General features: G+C 48.8%; 1 long non-coding RNA gene across 1 annotated transcript; it reads left to right on the top strand.

The window, feature by feature from the left end:
- The first annotated feature begins 2,483 nt into the window (after positions 1-2,483).
- On the top strand, positions 2,484-12,851 carry LOC145546616 (uncharacterized). Its single transcript, XR_014083076.1, has 5 exons — positions 2,484-5,443; positions 8,414-8,475; positions 9,145-10,089; positions 11,952-12,027; positions 12,568-12,851. It is a non-coding gene; the product is annotated as an uncharacterized LOC145546616 (long non-coding RNA).
- The last annotated feature ends 4,613 nt before the right edge of the window (positions 12,852-17,464 follow it).

Consider the following 17,464-nt stretch of genomic DNA (forward strand, 5'->3'; position numbering starts at 1 on the left):
AGACGCGTGAACACTGTGGGCCATGGTGCTCCCGGGGGGAAATCGGGGTGGGAGACAGACACAGTGCCAGTTTGGGAAACGTCTTAGAGGCAGTCTCGAGGAGACTTTATGGTAGATTGCATGTGAGTTGGGGGAGAAGGGAACCGAAGACAGAGCCCTAGGGTCTCCCTTGAGCAACTCTGGCTGGATGGCCGGGCCACTTAGTTGGATGAAGGTGGGGGGAGAGGGAGCAGATTTGGGAGTCGTCGTTAAGAACTCTTGCTTTTATAACAGAGTTGATCAAAATAGTGGACACTTTGCCTATCAGAGTGGAGTGTTATTTGCCAGATTAAAATCCAGAACATCCCAAAGGGAGCCTGAGCATTTGTGTGTGTTATAGATGTGTGTATTCTCCAAATTATAAAATCATATCACTCAAAAATCTTCACCATGAATATATTCTGAAATAAAACTTGGTTTCAAATTAAAAAAATAAATAAATGAAAAAGAAGGCTGGTTTTGGACATGTCGAATATGAGAATTAATGGCTTCTAAAATGTATGCCATCCTAGGACCCAGAACCCTCCCCAGAGCTATGGCTTCTTCCCTGAGGTTTTAAGCTCTATGGTGAAGACCATCTACAGAGCCCACAGGGTTACAGGTCATCCTCAAGGTCATCAAACGATGGCTTTGTCCTTGGGCCACTCATTCGTTCATCTGTCCCACAGTACACACATGGGTCCCAGAGAGGAGGTCTGCACTTCCTGCGATCTTCATAAGAATCCAAACTGTAAAAGACTTTGGATCCAGAATCTGTCGTCTCACTTTTTAAAGATGATCTTTTGTAGCAGATGGAGGCAAGGAAAGTACAAAAAGGCCCAAGCATGGCCACCAGCCCCCAGGAGAGGGCGCATCCAAGGGGACTCACAGCCACTCCCAGCCTACCTGGGGATCCCAGCCACAGGGTGGTCCAGATGGGAATGTCTTACCTCCCATCCACCCCAGGAGGGACTGCACTGTTCTCGTAGGGTGGCGGAGGGAACAGGTTGGGGTGGGCAGTTGCCAAGGAGCCTCGAACAACATCACCACCAGCTCCCCGTCTCTTCCCCTCCCAGCACAGCCTTCTGGAAGGTAGGCTCCGAAAAGTCACTTTCCTCTTTGCCTTTGGTTTTGCATTCTTTTTCATTTTCACTGCTGTATTTCTGCCTTCTCTGTTTAAAAGAAGAAATAATAGCCACCCTACAATCTGCTCTTCCGTTACTTTATTGAGTCTTCAGATTTTCTGAGTTCCGAAAGAGTTTGTTGCAACGTTATTTCCACTGCTCTCCTTTCCTTGTGTTCTTTTTCTCCCCACTTCTAACTTTTCTAGCCAGGTGCTTGGTTGTCCAATTCATCACCACACTTTCATCTTTAGTTAAGTACGAAATGCTATGAATTTTCCTCTTTGTATAACACTGGCTCTCTTTCACAGGTATCAATACAGTGATTTCACTGTCAGTATCCTAAATAACAGTACAGTTTGGGGTCTTGTGGAGTTTTTTTTTTCCTGATTCAAAGTTTATTTAGAAGAGTTTTGAGATTTCCAGAGTTGCTTTTCGATTTTTGTGACTTGTTTACTAAATTTACTGAAATGTGATTATAGAAAATGACCATCGGAAAATTTTATTTTTCAAACAACATTGAGTTCTTCTTTGTAATTCAGAGGGTGAATTCTGATGAATGGTTTGTGGTCACCCAATGTCGAACATTTGTTAAATGTTTTTAATTATTTTACACAGATGCTTTATGCCCAGGGGAGTTCAAAACCCATGGAACAGAACCATCCACTAAGACAGTAGAACTTTGTGTGTGAGTGCTCAGAGACGGCCAACGATGGCTCTTCCGCTTATTTGGGCTTTTATTCCACAAATATGGGGAGCACTGAGTGCCCACTGTGTGCCAGGCCCTCCACAGGGCCCAGGGACACCAGAGTGAGGCCTGATGGTTATGGATGGACACGTGCTCACCACACAGTCCTGAGTTCAAAGACTTTCCCAGTACACCAGACAGTGGGAGTTTCACCCTGTGATGGAGAAAGACCAATGCCTGGGGTCGCCAGAGGTCTAGACACACCAACCTTGAGGTTTGGCCCATTGCAGGCTTTTTAGCAAGCCAGCCAGCAGGAGAAGAACCTGGATGGTCAGATCAAGAGGAGGACCAGATGTCTGTCACTTCAACAAAGATCCACGTTCTGAACGAAGATGCCAAACCCATCAGAACACAAGAGGAAGAAGCTAAAACACTTTAAAATTATTGAAGGCAACTGAAGGAATACTCAGGACCTGTATATTGACCTCTAGGACCCGTGGAAGGCTGACCAGTCCCTGCAGGAATGTCCGTTGACGGAGGAAGAAGTGGCAGTTTCCATGAGAGAAGACACACAGGTGATAATGTGGGGTCAGGAGATGGAAACCGGCTGGACCACCAGGCTCCTGCTCTTGGGGCCAGGAGAGAAGGACTGACGTGAGGAAGGAAGGGAGCATCTGAGCACCCAAGGTGGAAAGAAAAGTCCGTGTCAGGGCAGAAGAAGAAGACAGAGATAGAACAAGCCCCAGTGGATAGTGCAGATCCAAATTTTTCAGGCGAGTCCCTGAAGTCCCTTGAACTCTGTCAAGAAGTGGAGCTTCTGGGAATATTCTGTCAAAGCAGATGATGACTTGGAGCAAAGGGGCGACTGTCCCGAAGCAAGAGACTATGTGAGCCATGCAGATGAAGCTCCAGATATCTACAGGGTGGGTGACTACAAGACCTTGAAGAAAAGCAGGGAAGTATTTCTTCTTCTCCAAAGCCTGATGCTGTCCGGTGAGCTGAGAGCTCTCGTCCGCTGGGAGCTTGGGAGACTGATAGACGCCTCCTCATCTCCACAAGGGGGTTGCAGATCAGAGAAGAGTCGTCACTGAAACAGATTAAAGTCAAGCTCCTGGAAGTGGACCCTCGTGCGTCTGATAACCCAGGTGGAGCATCTCCCAGAGAACACTGCTACCGGTCCTTGGGCACAGGTAGAAGGCTTGGCTCCTTCCCTCCAGAAGCCTCTCGTGGGTGCTACCGCTTCCTCCTCGTCCCCTCTTCTGCTCCTCCTTCCCTCCATTTATCCTCAAATCCCGCATTTCCATAGATACTAACAGGGAGCTCGGGACAAGAGGTCGTCCCCCCCAGGAGCTGCCCAGGCTCTGCGGTTCACCCCAGCCTCCCTCATTCAGGGCCAGATCATCCCTGGACCCCCTCCCTCAAAACACAGCGAGGTCCCTCCCAGGGTCCCTGACTCTCTCTCATGATCATACCCGTCAAAATCGCAAAAGACCAAGAGGACCTCAGGACACTGTGCTTCTCTAGATATTTTTGAATTTCCCACATTTATTTTTAGTTTAGAAAACTTCTAAATGGCATTTGTACTTTTACTGAACTTCCATTTGATAGTATTATGAATTTCAAGACTGTTTTAAAAAATAGAGGTCACTGAAGATGCTCCCATTGTATTATCTTTTCTAGAAAATGTAAGCAGTAAATGTTCATTTAATGATTCACTCGTCTGCTCCCCAAAAGTATATAGCATCTCTGAGCAGTGCAGCAATAAAGAACATTTGAAATAGCAAAGACTGTATCCTTCTGTTAATGTCCACAGTGATAAAAAGGTGGAAGCCACTTGTTGGTCTTAACAAATTTTGATCGATCTTTCAAAAATTTAAGTTAGATGTCAGACCCTGATATACCCCCTACAAACGTTTCTTCCTGTAATTGTGACCTGGCTTCTGAAAGAGACCCCAAGGGAAACATCATAGTCAGAAGATTCGCCCATAATTGCCAGATTTACATCTTTACCTTTCTTTGATGGGATATCTCTTATCAACAAAAATCCTGGGTCACACCCCCCAAACAGGTATTTCTTTGTATATAAATTATAACGTATGTGTCTCTGTATAAATACATTTATTGTAAAGCAAATGTTAAATGCTTTTTGAAAGGATGCCATGAAAAATTTTAAACGTTCCCAATGTATTTAAATTTACTCATTAATTATGCAAAATGTCTGCTCTCCTTAAAATGCTATCCATATTTTTAGTGAAAGCAATGTGGTAGAAGTCATGCTATTTTAAAACAGGTTTGGTGGTATGCTTTGACATACATCCATGTGAATATCTCAAATATCAAATATTTGAAGTGCCAGTTCATGCTTGCTTTTAATGGTCATCAGAGTTTAATGGTCATCAGAGTTGTGCTCCCAATGGCACAATGGACACGCCACATGGTTTTTGGCTATGCCACGCTGAACATCCCCTGTCTCATCTCAGAAGCCAAGCAGGGTTGAGGCTGGTGAATGCTTGGATGGAGACATACCACACAAAGCACACTGTTAACAAGAGGAAGCAAGTCTATATTTTTAAAGCCTAGAGAACTGGGCAGTTTAAGTCAAGTTCTTATGTGGTCCAATTAGGTCTTTCATTGTTTTTTGTTCATAATGAGAGTGACGGAGAGATTGTTCCAGGCACAGAAGAAAGGTTGATTATACTGTTTTTCTTTCTTTGCAAAAAGACTTATCATTTATCCACGAACTTCTTCAAGAAATCTTCGTCACTCATCCTTGTTAAGGGTTAGTTCGGTTCAAACTAGAAAATACATTTTAGTGGGGCCTGGGGAAAGGGAAAAACGCTGCATTGGGCTGAAAGCCAACGCTTTTGCACAATGAAGCTCCTCCTTCCCTCAGCACCATACGGGACACACCATCCAGGGGGACTAGCACAGGGCTCCAGACTCATGAACCGTAGGTGGAGCATGAGTGCCTGGCACAAGACGTCAGTCTCTAGACAGATGGATTATTTTTAAAGATAAAATAAGAATGCAAGGTCTAATGTCTTCGTCTTGTGCTTCAATGGCTTGCATGGGCATCCCAGTAGAGGCCACCTCTTTGCTTTCCAGATTTAGAAAGACTTGGCACGTGCAAGTGGCAACTTGCCCAGGTTTCACATCACAGACAGAGGAAGAGCAGGCCGTGCCAAAAGCCCAGGCCAGGGCTCACTCTGCAACACAGGGTACCTGAAGCTTCTGCCACAGCCACCCTCTCCACTTCCTGACCCAGTTTGAGACCCCTAATTACCGCAGAAAACAACGAATGCTCCAAAATTAAGGCAGCAATTTTACGCACGACTGCAAATGGGTGTGTCAGAGCAAGTTGACGGTGGGTGACACAGGAGACACTGCTTGTTATGACTATAAATGCAAGGGAACAGAGTCACCCCCATCTTTATTTCCCACATGGGTCACTCTGAGTGAGAGGTAGAAGTAGCCGTTGTCACAAATCAGAAAACACTGAACTGGTACCTACTGAGAGGTGTGAGCTGCAGTAGCAGTGTCAGAGAATGAGGCTGAAACCGCGAGCTGACAGAGTTTTGTGCCAACAAGTCAATCAGGAAAGATGCTGGGATGGAAGGTAAGAAAAGTCGAATCCAACATTTTAGAGAAATAAGCAAATGGTCAGAAAATATATCAGGTTTTGTTTTGTTTTGTTTTAAATCGATCTCAGATGACAACACCTCCAGCTGTGTTGGTGACATCAAGCGTAAATGAGGTGTGACGCTGGGCTAAAGAGCCTGTTCCACTGAAACCAGTGGTACCCAGGAGTGGGCAAGGGAGCAAGAGAGGCCACCTGGAACAGTGTCACCAGGCCTCGGGATGTAACACTTCAGTTCAGTCACTTAGTCATGTCCAACTCTTTGTGACCCCATGGACTACAGCACACCAGGCTTCCCTGTCCATCACCAACTCCCGGAGCTTACCCAAACTCAAGTCTATTGAGTCGGTGATGCCATCCAACCATCTCATCCTCTGTCATCTCCTTCTCCTCCTGCTTTCAATCTTTCCCAGCATCAGGGTCTTTTCCAATGAGTCAGTTCTTCCCATTAGGTGGCCAAAGTATTGGAGCTTCAGCTTCAGCATCAGTCCTTCCAATGAATATTCAGGACTGTATATATTCGGGATGTAACAGATAAGGACAATTCTAAAGTTTGGGACTCCACAAAGGATTGCCTATTTTCTGATCTGTCCAAATATGGACATAAAAACAGGGGAAAAACTAATAAAATATTGAAGTGTAAGAGGGAAAAATCATACAAATTTGAAATATAAAATAGATTTCTCACAGCTTTATCTAAATTGCAAAAAGAATTGAATATGAATACATAAAAATGCAAACTACACACCAAAAAGTGTGATCCATAAAATCAAGTGACATATGACAAGTTGGGAAGCCTTTGCAAATATTTTCCTTAGAGAGGTTGATGTTTGTAAAATCTAGGCTATTTTACAAATCAACACGAAAAGCATCAATACCCAATGGACATATGGGCCAAGTCCTTGAACAGAAAAATCACAGAAATTAAAATATCATTGGAAATGCTTCCAATTGTCAAAAAAGAAATGACCACCATTTTCAAAATGACATTTTAAGGCCAAAAAGGTGATTTCTCCACCACAGAGGATTAAGAACAGTCCTCAAAATTGACCATACTCAGCATTAAGAAAGCTCACCCCTCTGTTCTTATTTTTCCTCATTTCACCATGAACCAATGATGGAAACCAGTGTGGGGGCCATCATTGGCATCTCTGACCTAGAAAATTCTGAGTATATGGCCAAGCCTGTGCACACTGATGGAGGGCCCCAAACCACATGGACACCCAAGGATTTCTGGGCTATTAAGGAGGCCACCAGGGTACACGTGTCTGATGGCCTTGGAGTCTCCAGAGAGAAACAGTAGAAAGACTCAGGGATGACCCCAGTGGCCCCTGGACCCTAGAATGGAGAGGATCTACAAAGCAAACCATGTCAACCTCTTGGTTGGTGTGCGGGTGGAGGGCTGGCCCCACGGAGGTGGATGTGATCCAGTGAATGTTGCGCCTGTTTGCAGACTGCACGGGGCTGACACCCAGACCCCGTGTGTTGTCAGTTTTTCATCACAGGAGGCTGACAGTTCAAGACCAGCTATATGGCACTTGCCAGCTGCAGCCACTGAGAACTGAGATAAATCTAGATAAATGACGACAGCTCTTAAGGAGACGTGCCAGTGACATTGACGCAGCTGAAGGAGCTTATCTGCTGCATGGGTGCCTGGCACAGTGACTGAACAGGGGTACGGGGAGCCTCAGAGGGATTCTGCTCACAGAGCAGAGGCAAGAGGCCCAGTTTCTCCCTGGGGCTTCCCGGGGCCCTGCCCGCCCCCACCCCCTGCACCCCCCCGCCCCAGAGGAGGCTGCATCTTTGCTGTTGTTCAGTCTCTCTGTCATGTTCAACTCTTTGCGACCCCAAGGACTGTAGCATGCCAGGCTTCCTTTTCACCATCTCCTGGAGCTGGTTCAAACTCATGTCCCCTGAGTCAGTGATGCCATCCAACCATCTCATCCTTTGTTGTCCCTCTTCTCCTCCTGCCTTCAATCTTTCCTAGCATCAGGGTCTTTTCCAGTGAGTCGGCTCTTCACATCAGGTGGCCAAAGTACTGGTGCTTCAGTTTTAGTATCAGTCCTTCCAATGAATATTCAGGGTTGATATCCTTTAGAATTGACCTGTTTGCTCTCCTTGCTGCCCAAGGGACTCTCAAGAGTCTTCTCCAGCACCACAGTTCGAAAGCATCAATTCTTCAGCACTCAGCCTTCTTTATGGTCCAACTCTCACATCTGTACATGACTGCAGGTATTGAAGGGTTGGCATAACAGGATCTGCATTCCCCAGACCCTGGAGAGTCCTAGCCTCCAGTTACAGCAGTGAGAAACCTGCCAAGACAGGCAGAGCCTTCCAAACCCGCAGGTACCCCTGATTTTTTTGAGCACCCACATGTCAGACCCTTCTCCCAGACACTTGATCTGGACCATCCCCTGCCAGCCTCACTGCATCACTTCAGTTCCCATTTTGCAGCTAATGACGCTGAAGTTAGAAGAGCTCAGAGACTATATGAAAGCTCACACAATAAATGGTAAAGCTGAGATTCACACCCAGGTCTCTCTACTCCCAAAGCCCCTGTTTTAGGCACAAATACTTCCAGAAGGAAGTTTCTGGGAGCAAAAGCTAGAAACAACTTGAAAACACATGGGAAGGAGAATGCAGCCCCCATAATGTAACCAAGCAGGACCCTATGAGGCTTTCTCTGGACAGATTACTGCCCACCCCACTCCTCTGTCCTCCATCCACCTCTTGCCCATAGAAAACCCTTAGTCTCCTAGGTCTTCCCCAAGTTCCAAAGAGTAAATCAGAGAAGTGAGAAAATGCAGAAAGGAAAACAGTCAAGCAAGACAAAATAATAGTTCAGTCATTAAACGAAGTCTAGGGCCTTTAATTCCTCTTCAGGGGCTATAGATAATATTCTGAGCTGTGTCTTTTGAGCTATTTTACAGATATTGAAATCTCCACCAGGTGGAAGAAGTTAATTGCCCGTGGACCCCAGACCAATTGGGAACACAAGATGGAACCACAAGGTAAACTCCCAATGACCTCACCACCAACCAATCAGAAAAAGGCCCATGAGCAGATGACACACCCCACAAACCTTCTCCGTCACCCTGTCTTTAACAACCTTTCCCTGAAAGTCTTTGGAGAGTTTTAGTCTTTTAAGCAGTAGCTGCCTGGACTCCCTGCTTGGCACCTGCAATAAACACTGTGAGCAGACCCAAGTTTGGTTCGGTAAAAATAGCATGTGATTTGGAGAAAGCAATGGCAACCCACTCCAGTACTCTTGCCTGGAAAATCCCATGGATGGAGGAGCCTGGTAGGCTGCAGTCCATGGGGTCGCTAAGAGTCGGACACGACTGAGTGACTTCACTTTCACTTTTCACTTTCATGCATTGGAGAAGGAAATGGCAACCCACTCCAGTGTTCTTGCCTGGAAAATCCCAGGGACGGGGGAGCCTGGTGGGCTGCTGTCTATGGGGTCGCACAGAGTCGGACACGACTGAAGCGACTTAGCAGCAGCAGCAGCACGTGATTCTATGCAGCTATTGAATGGAAATGAGCTGGATTTATATGTACCAACCTAGAAACTCTGTTATATGGTTAGGAGCAGGGGTGGGGGGGCAAAGAAATTTGCAGAAAATACAAATTATCATGCATATACTTGTAAATTCCTATACTTGTGAACATGTTCGCAGTGGCATAGAAAACTTACGGAAGCCTATGGTGCAAAGGCACCTTGGACACCTCACGGAGCTGGGAGTTGAAGGGGAAGAGGATGATCATCGAGCTTGTCATTAGAATTGTTAGAACAAGCATATTTAAAATCTATAATTTAAAATCACAAAGAAGACTTGCTTTTGTGTACTCTGGACACACAGTAGCTGATGAGCGAATGTTTGCTAAAAGAATCAAATGGAACCAATTGAACCCTCCGGTCCACTGGATCCCCCACCAGTGAGGCAGGCTGCCCAGAGCAGGAACAGGGAGTCTGTGCTCCCAGAGACAGAAGTCAGGGAGCCGGGGGATGGCATGGGCAGCCTCGCCTGCCGAATCCGCTCTCCATCACCCGGGCCTCAATGCTGCCAGTGATCAGCTGGAAATAACTTCACCTTGATGTTTAACTGACTCATGGCTTTTGCATTTCCAGGCAGCACGATCACATTAGCAGCCCCATAACCCAATTACGGCCACGCACCCAGCCGAAACCTCATGCAAAAGCAGGCGGCCTAGCTTGGCCAGCTGCATCAATGCCTCCTCTTAGAAAAACTGCCAGAAGCATGAACTCTTTCGTCTATTAATAGAGATCTCCTGCACTCTGACAATAGCAGCACATGAAAAGAGAACGCTGATACCCGGGTTCTGAGGGATGAGACCAGAATTTTCTCACCGTGGTTCAGCCTCCAGCTTACCTGGGGCTGCCATCGTTGAAAAGATGGAGAGCCTTTCAAAGGCGTGAGCTTGAAAGTTACACGGCGTTCCTGTGGAAACCGTACTAAGGTGTTTTAAAAGCAAGTTGAGTGTCAAAGACAAATGTGATGGAGCTGTGAGACAAGAAAAGCCAAGGATCTCTCAGCACTTTGGGTGAACTCAGGGCACAGCTGGATCCCGCCGATCCTCACCAGGCCATGACTTTTACTCAGGTGAGTGAAGGGGACCCAAGGAGCCCAGTAACCTTGACTCCAAGCCACAGGGCAGCGACCACCTCACCTAGGACCAACCTCAGCACGGCGTAGGTTCTGATCCTGGACCTGTCCCATCCCCGCCCCTCCTCCCAACCTCCATTACTCCTTCCTAAGAGGGAATCAGTGGTGGGACTTCCCACTGGTTAAGACTCCAGTGGTCAAGACCCAGCGCTTTCACTGCACGGGGCACGGGGTCCATCCCTGGTCGGGGAACTCAGGTCCCAAATACCGTGAGGTGTGGCCAAAATACACAAACAAAGGAATAAGTGGGATCTGGGCCTCAGTTGCCATTCTGACATGGAGCGGTGTCTGGGACCAAACTCTGGTTCCCCATGGGTGACATGTAACAACAGGTGAATCCCCCCCCATGCCAGGACACAGAAAGGACCTATGAGTCTGTGAGGTCCCGAGACGGTTCAGGTGAAAACACGTGACGTTATCACAAGAAGGAAACAGCACCCTCTACAGCCACGCAGCGGTGCGTGGTTTTGAAAGCACTTTGCAGGTGACCCTCAGGAGCCTCATGTAACACGCCTCCCCCCGAGGGCTGGCAGGACTGGCCGACTGACCTGTTTAATACAGGAGGAAACTGGCGCAGTGAGAGTGGGCAGATCCGAGACCAGGGACTGTGTTTGCCCCCCGGCCCTGGTGCCTTCTGCAAACCTTACAGAGCAAAGCAAGCAGCACCTCTCCAGAGATGCCTCTCCCTGCACACCCTGGCCCTGGCCCAGAGCGAGGGATCTCACCAGCCACAACAGTCCATCCCGGAGCCAGGGATTCCCCAGGGCCTCACCCGCCAGTCGGCACTGCCCTTTCATCACGGCTCATGTAAACCCCCAGACTCTGCAGAGATTGCAGCTGGAAAGTGAGTTATTACACAAAAAAAGATGGAGACTCAGCCATGTTCACCATCCCCCTGCCAATATATACACACACTCACACATACAACACACCACCGTATCACACCTGAACACTTGCTTCTATGCATCAGGGTCTGGAAACTCCTCCCACTGAGTTTTCCTGGAAGCACCTTCTGCAACCTGATACACCAGCTGTGTCCCATGGTGAGAGAGGAGAACACCCATGAAATTGTAGCGAATCTGGACACAGTGCCACTTAATGGGGGGTGTGTGTGTGTTTGGGGTGGGGGGCTTTTGCTCAGAGTTACGTGAAAATTAGTATACCCAGGAGAAAACAAAGAGAATGTGGGTCGCTTTTCATTCCGTGCTTGAGATAAACTAGGAAGTGACTGGCCCTTGACAAAAATCTTCGTTTCCCTGAGGTCTTTGCTTGTTGGTGCCCGAGTCTGTCTGACTCATCTCCCCCCTCAGGGGTCAGCAGCCCACCCAGGGCACCTTCCCTGCACCTGCTCCCCGCTCCTGGCCGGCCCTCTTCCCTGAGTTCTCGCTGTATCTGGTCCTCCTGACGCTGTGTGGACTGTCTCCCCACTAGGCTACAGACACCTCGTCTTGTGCTTCCGCATTTTCCAGGGCCTATCACAGCGTCTGGACCCCAGCAGTCGCTCCACTGGGTGGATGGACAGATATGCCAGAATGTTCTACTCTCTGTGGGGCAAACCCTGCCTTAAATATATTATAATATGGTTAGTTCTTGGTGCCAGACTGGACAGGCTTAGATAAAGTCAACCAGTGCAATGAAGGGACCTGAAACTATGTCATTGGAAGATTTTAAACAGGGTAGGGAGTAGGATAACAGAAAGGGCAGCTGCTTATGGCTTCTTAGTCAGCATTTCTTAAAAAGGTGATCTCATTCAGTCTCCATAAGAATAATCTGAAATCAATGTTACGTTCATTTTACAGATCCAGAATGAAGGCACAGAAACATCAGCTGGACTGAGGCTACACGTCTAAGTGGGAACACCAGACTTAAACACAGGTCTGGGCCTCATCTCAAAACCCACATTCTCTCCACCGCCTTTGGCCCAAGATCCATCCAGACGACAGTGAAGGTTGCAGTGGGGAGGGGGGAGGTGGAGACCAGGGACGAGACTGCTGTGAGGGTCCTGGTGACGGACACCAACAACGTGAACCAGGACAGGAACCGGGGGAATGCGGAGCGGGATGTGGATTTCAGGCTCCTACAAAGGAGCATCAGACAACATGACGTCCAGCTGGACACCCCGACGAGAGAGGGGAGAGTGGGCGTGGCTTCTGGGGCAACTGGATGGACGGAGGCGTCCCTGCAAAGAGAGGTTAGTTTCCTGTGACCTTTAGCGGGATGTGACAGGAGTTGGATTCCTGCTCTATACACGGACATGCTCTCTGGCCAGGATGAAAGGGGACAGAAGTGGAGGGCAATGGACACCGGCTCGGAGCCCCTCATCAGGGGTAGGGGACCATGGGCACCAGGTCAATGAGCTGAGGACTAAAGGGAATGCCCTTCCCGACCAGCCGGTGGCTCTGATTCACTCCACAGGTGTTGAAAGGGATCGCAGAACAAAGCCATCTGTTTAGCTTCTCCATCACTTCACAGAGGCAGTAAGGATGCGGTGTAATGCAGGTCGAGAGGAAGGACCTAAAAGCTGAACCACCAGCTCACAGGCAAATATGACCGTGACATCCTCCCACCTCATCATCCGGCTCTAACAACACATTCTATATTGTCTGGCTTTTTGCTTAAAAAGAGACATATAAACTTTCATATTAACTTCCTTTAAATTCAATGGTACTCCGCATGTAATTAAATAAACTTGGTTAAAATGGAACCTACGGTTTCTGTTTCTGCTTCCACTGACTTTTTTTTTTTTTTAAGCCACCCAACTGGCCTTGTCAGCTGTCTCACCCTCCGACAGTCTGATGTCTGGGATACAGAGACAGCCCAACTCCACTGGCCCCTCTTATCCATCTGATCTTAGCCCACAACAGGTGAAGTTCATTTCCAGGTAGGACACAAGGACCCGCTTCCCCAGCTTCCTTTGTTTATCACCAAGATGTGCGTGTTGTGTGTTAAGTCGCTTTAGTCACATCCGACTCTTTATGACCCCATGGACTGTGGCCCACCAGGCTCCTCTGTCCATGGGATTCTCCAGGTAAGAATACTGGAGTGGGTTGCCATGCTCTGCTCCAGGGGATCTTCCTGACCCGGGGATCGAAGCTGCTTCTCTTATATCTCTTGCATTGGCAGGTGGTTTCTTTACCACTAGTGCCACCTGGGAAGTCCCAAGTGTGCCCATCACCAAGACAAGCCCAGGCAGTTCCAGGGAGAGGGGCCTCTGTCCAGCGTAAGAGGGTGCAGAAAGCAGCTTTGGTCCTTTCTAATGGTCCTTTCTTTGGTCCTTTCTTGATGGAGAGACTGGCCCTGGTCCAAACCCCAGAACCACAGCGCGGCAGCCTGACACCTCAGAGGCTCATGGGAAATACAGACTGGTCAAAGAAAAGCTTGGCCATCTTTGCATCTTACCCCATGCCGCATTTTACAGATGAGGAAACTGAGGCCCACAGAGCTAAAGGCAGAGCTGGTTTTGAGCTTCCATGCCCACCTCCAGCACCCCAGCCCAGATCCCACATCCCCACAGCCTCCCTGACCCTCTGCCCTCAGAGGACCCACAGGCTCCACGAAGACTTTGAGGAAGCGCTGAGGATGCAGCTCTGCCACCCCAGGCGAGCACCACCTCGAGGGTGCAGAGACACAGGCCAGCTGCCCCAGTGGCAGCCTCGAGCTGGACCCCTGGGTTATGACCCTTCCTCCTCCAAGAGGCTAATGGCTCTGCCTTCACATTTGTCTGCCTGGCTGCTTGATCTTTCAAAACGGAAAAGAAATTAGAAACACTGTGATTAAGTTCTGTGCCTCCAAAGGGCCTCTTTCCCCGAGGGGGCAGTTATGAGTTCCAGGGGTGGGGCTCGAAGGCGTGTCCGTTCTGTTCCCCAGGGGGTAGGAGTCAGGCTCTTATGAGAATGCTGTCCAAAGTGGAGGAGGCAGCAGCCCAGTGTTCCAGGGACCGAAGGGCTGAACAGAGGGAGCTTAGGATGCTCCCTGGTGTGGGGAGGGCTGACATCAACTTCTTGGGGGGCTGACCCCCCAGGTGAAGCCTGATCTTTGGTGGGTAGCTTCTCAGGCTCCATGCTGGGGGAGACCTGGTCCATGGCCTATAGGGTTGTCTTTCTAGCCTGCCCTCAGCTACAGAAAAGTGACCCCAGAGGCTGCTGCACTGAACCCAAACCCACAAGACTCTGAGCAGAAATAAATTCCTGCCTTCTGGACGCTCACAGTCTACGGAGGTGGGTCTGCACTGCTCTCCACTTTTTTTTTTTCTTCTGAACAATTACGTTTTTAAGTTAAAGTGAAGGCATAGAGGAAAAGTGGGAGATGAGATGGTTGGATGACATCACCAACTCAATGGGACATGAGTTTGAGCAAACTCCTGGAGATGGTGAAGGGCAAGGAAGCCCGGTGTGCTGCATTCCATGGGGTCGCAAAGAGTCAGACACAACCGAGTGACTGAACAACAAAACGCCCCTCAATTGATGAGATAAGGAGGTCTTACATTCTCCTTGGCCTTACAGAGCATTTTCCCAATATCTCCACCTCCCTAAGGACGCCTGACATTTGACATGATTTTGACCGTTACGATTTTGGCTTTCTCTAAAGCGTGTGTGTCCCAAGCCCCACCCCCTCCCACCAAGCCGCACGCACTCGTCTCACGGAAGCAGCCCCGTTGACATGTCCTGCTTGACTCCAACCATCTATGAAGGGAGTGGGGTTATAAGCCAAGAAGACCCTTGGTTCCGTCCCCAGACACAGATTGGCCAACTGAAGAGCCTGAATGGAATTTGCTGGGAGGGGACAGTGCCACTCCCAGAACATTCTAGAAGGCAGGGGAGAGAGGAGCCAAGCTCCGGCTGCAGGGGAGTCTTGGCTGGACATCCTGATGAGTGACAGCCTCCACTGGCACTGTCTTGGACACTTCTAATTTTCCACCGCACCTGCCTGTTTTTATGAGAAAATTTAAAGTACTGAAATAAAAACTAAACCAAATGAGTGGGTGAGAGGAGGCCACGCAGTAGGCTGATGTGGCTACAGGTGTTTGGAGCCAGACGGAGAGAAATGGAGGGGTTCGGGAATTTTTTAACATGGGATTGAAAGTTCTCAGCGATGGGTTAAACACATGTCAGGGGTAGGGGTGCAACGGGGGTGGAGGGCAGGCAAAAAGGAAAAGCCAGTGGCTCAGGCAAGTGGGTGGTCCGTGGGGCTCTCTAGTATCGCAGGTGAAAGTGGGCCGGGAGGCTCGGAACTGAGAACCCAGGCAGGAAGCCAGAAGCTTAGAAGTCAAATACAGCCTCTTGGATGGTCACTGTGGGTGGTTCCCTGGTGTCTGAAGGCTGAGGTGGCATCAGTGCCCTGCATAGGGCATCAAAAGGCAAGCTGACAAGCAACAGCCCCTGCAGGTAGCCAAAAGGTGCAGGGTGGCCTGGGGTCTCCCATCAGCTCTGCAACAAACCCGATTTGTGACCTTGAGCAAACTGCTTGCCCTCTTGGGTCTTGGTCTCCTGGCCATCACTAACACTCCAGAGACTCATGGATGAATACTGGAGGAGGTGAATGCCATGTAAATGTTTTCTGCTAATGCCAAACCGTCCACAAAACGTCTGTGTATTGCCTGGGCAACCCAACAGCTTTAAAAATCTTAAGTGGCTCTTGTTCTTCTGATTCATTTCATCCTATGCATTTAACTTCTAGAACACATTTAGCCCTCAAAATATCTTGGTACATTTTCTACCCACCCCTTAACATTTCAGTCCTCCGTCTTCCACACCATGGCTCCATTTCGGCATCACCTGTTCCCCCAGCACATCCTCATCCTTTTCTTCTTCGAGTCAGGAGCCCAGCACCCCCACCCTCCCCCTGGAGAAGACAAAAGCCACCAGACACACTGCCTTGCTGGGTCTGCCCAGCCCCCTCCCGAAAGAGAAACCAGCAGAGATCTAAAAGAAAAAGACCATGGGCACCACAGGGTCGCAAAGTCAGACACGACTGAAGCAACTTAGCACACAAAAGGGAGGGGAGGCAAGAAGTTAGGAGCCAGTTGAAGGGAGGGACAGCGTAGTTAGATTCAAACCTGACCGACACACACACACACGAGTCCCCTGGGGGCTGTGGGATCAGAAAAGGTCTCCGCAGCATGCCAGTTTCAGCCCTCTGGTCACTGGCTAGATCACCGGTGTCATCAGCAGTGGGGCTGAACCAACCTGGAGTCCCAGCCCACCCTTTTGGTCGTTTGGACCAGAACCAAGGTTTGCACCGCTGTCAGAAGCATTTGCCTCATCCTCCCATCCTTCCCACTGCTTGCTTTTTTATTTAAGTAGAAATTGCTTCTAGGGACTTCTCTGGCGGTTAAGAGCCCATGCTTCCAATGCCAGGGTGCAGGTTCAGTCTCTGGTTGGGGAGCTAAGATACAGCCAAAAAATCAAAACATAAATCAGAACCAGTATTGTAATAAATTCAATAAAGACTTTAAAAATGATCCACATCAAATATATTTTTTTTTAAAAAAAAAAAGAAATTGCTTCTAAAATGACCAGCAAGGCTGCCATGTTTGCTGGGTTGTGGGATCAGCATGTAGGGAGCTGAAGAGCTGAGATTCAACAATTCCCTCATTCATTGTCATTGTTTAGTCAGTAAGTCATGTTCAACCCTTTTGTGACCCCATGGACCATAGCCCTCCAGCCTCCTCTGTCCATGGAATTCTCCAGACAAGAATACTGGAGTGGGTTGCCATTTCCTTCTCCAGCGGATCTTCCCAACCCAGGGATCCAACTCGGGTCTCCTGCACTGCAGGCAGATTCTTTACCACTGGGTCACTGGGGAAGCCTAACCCCCTCATTAACGGGTGACCAGATCTGATGTGTGAGATTTTGTTCCAAGGAAGCTTCTCTTGAAAACACTTAGCCCAGGTTTCGCTTCTCCTGTGACCTGTTTGTTTGTCTGATTTTTCCTTCCCTCTTCTGAGTACTCACCCCACGTCCCAATTTCATTTTTCCTATCACAAGGGCTGAAGAGCATTCCGAATGTCTGCAGTTGAGAAGAGGAGAGAACTCGCAGCCGCACCCAGCCTCCATCCTTCAAACAGCAGCTTCCAGCCTCCGGAAAGCTAGGGTGAGTAAGGACAGAATCGGTACTGAGCCCTTCATAGGTGTCAGGAGCCGCACTGAGTATCTTACATGCAATATTAGAGCCCCGTGAAGTGAATGCTCTTAGCATCTTCATTATACAGATAGGAAAGCAAAGCACAAAGCGGGTAGACCACCAGCCCCAAGCCCCCCAGGTGGAAGCTGCAGAGCCAGGTTCCGAAGCCAGGCAGGTGGCTTCCACCGGG

The sequence above is a fragment of the Giraffa tippelskirchi genome, chromosome 4, assembly GCF_054371585.1.
Source record: "Giraffa tippelskirchi isolate mGirTip1 chromosome 4, T2T-mGirTip1v1.2.pri, whole genome shotgun sequence".
Lineage (NCBI taxonomy): Eukaryota > Metazoa > Chordata > Mammalia > Artiodactyla > Giraffidae > Giraffa > Giraffa tippelskirchi.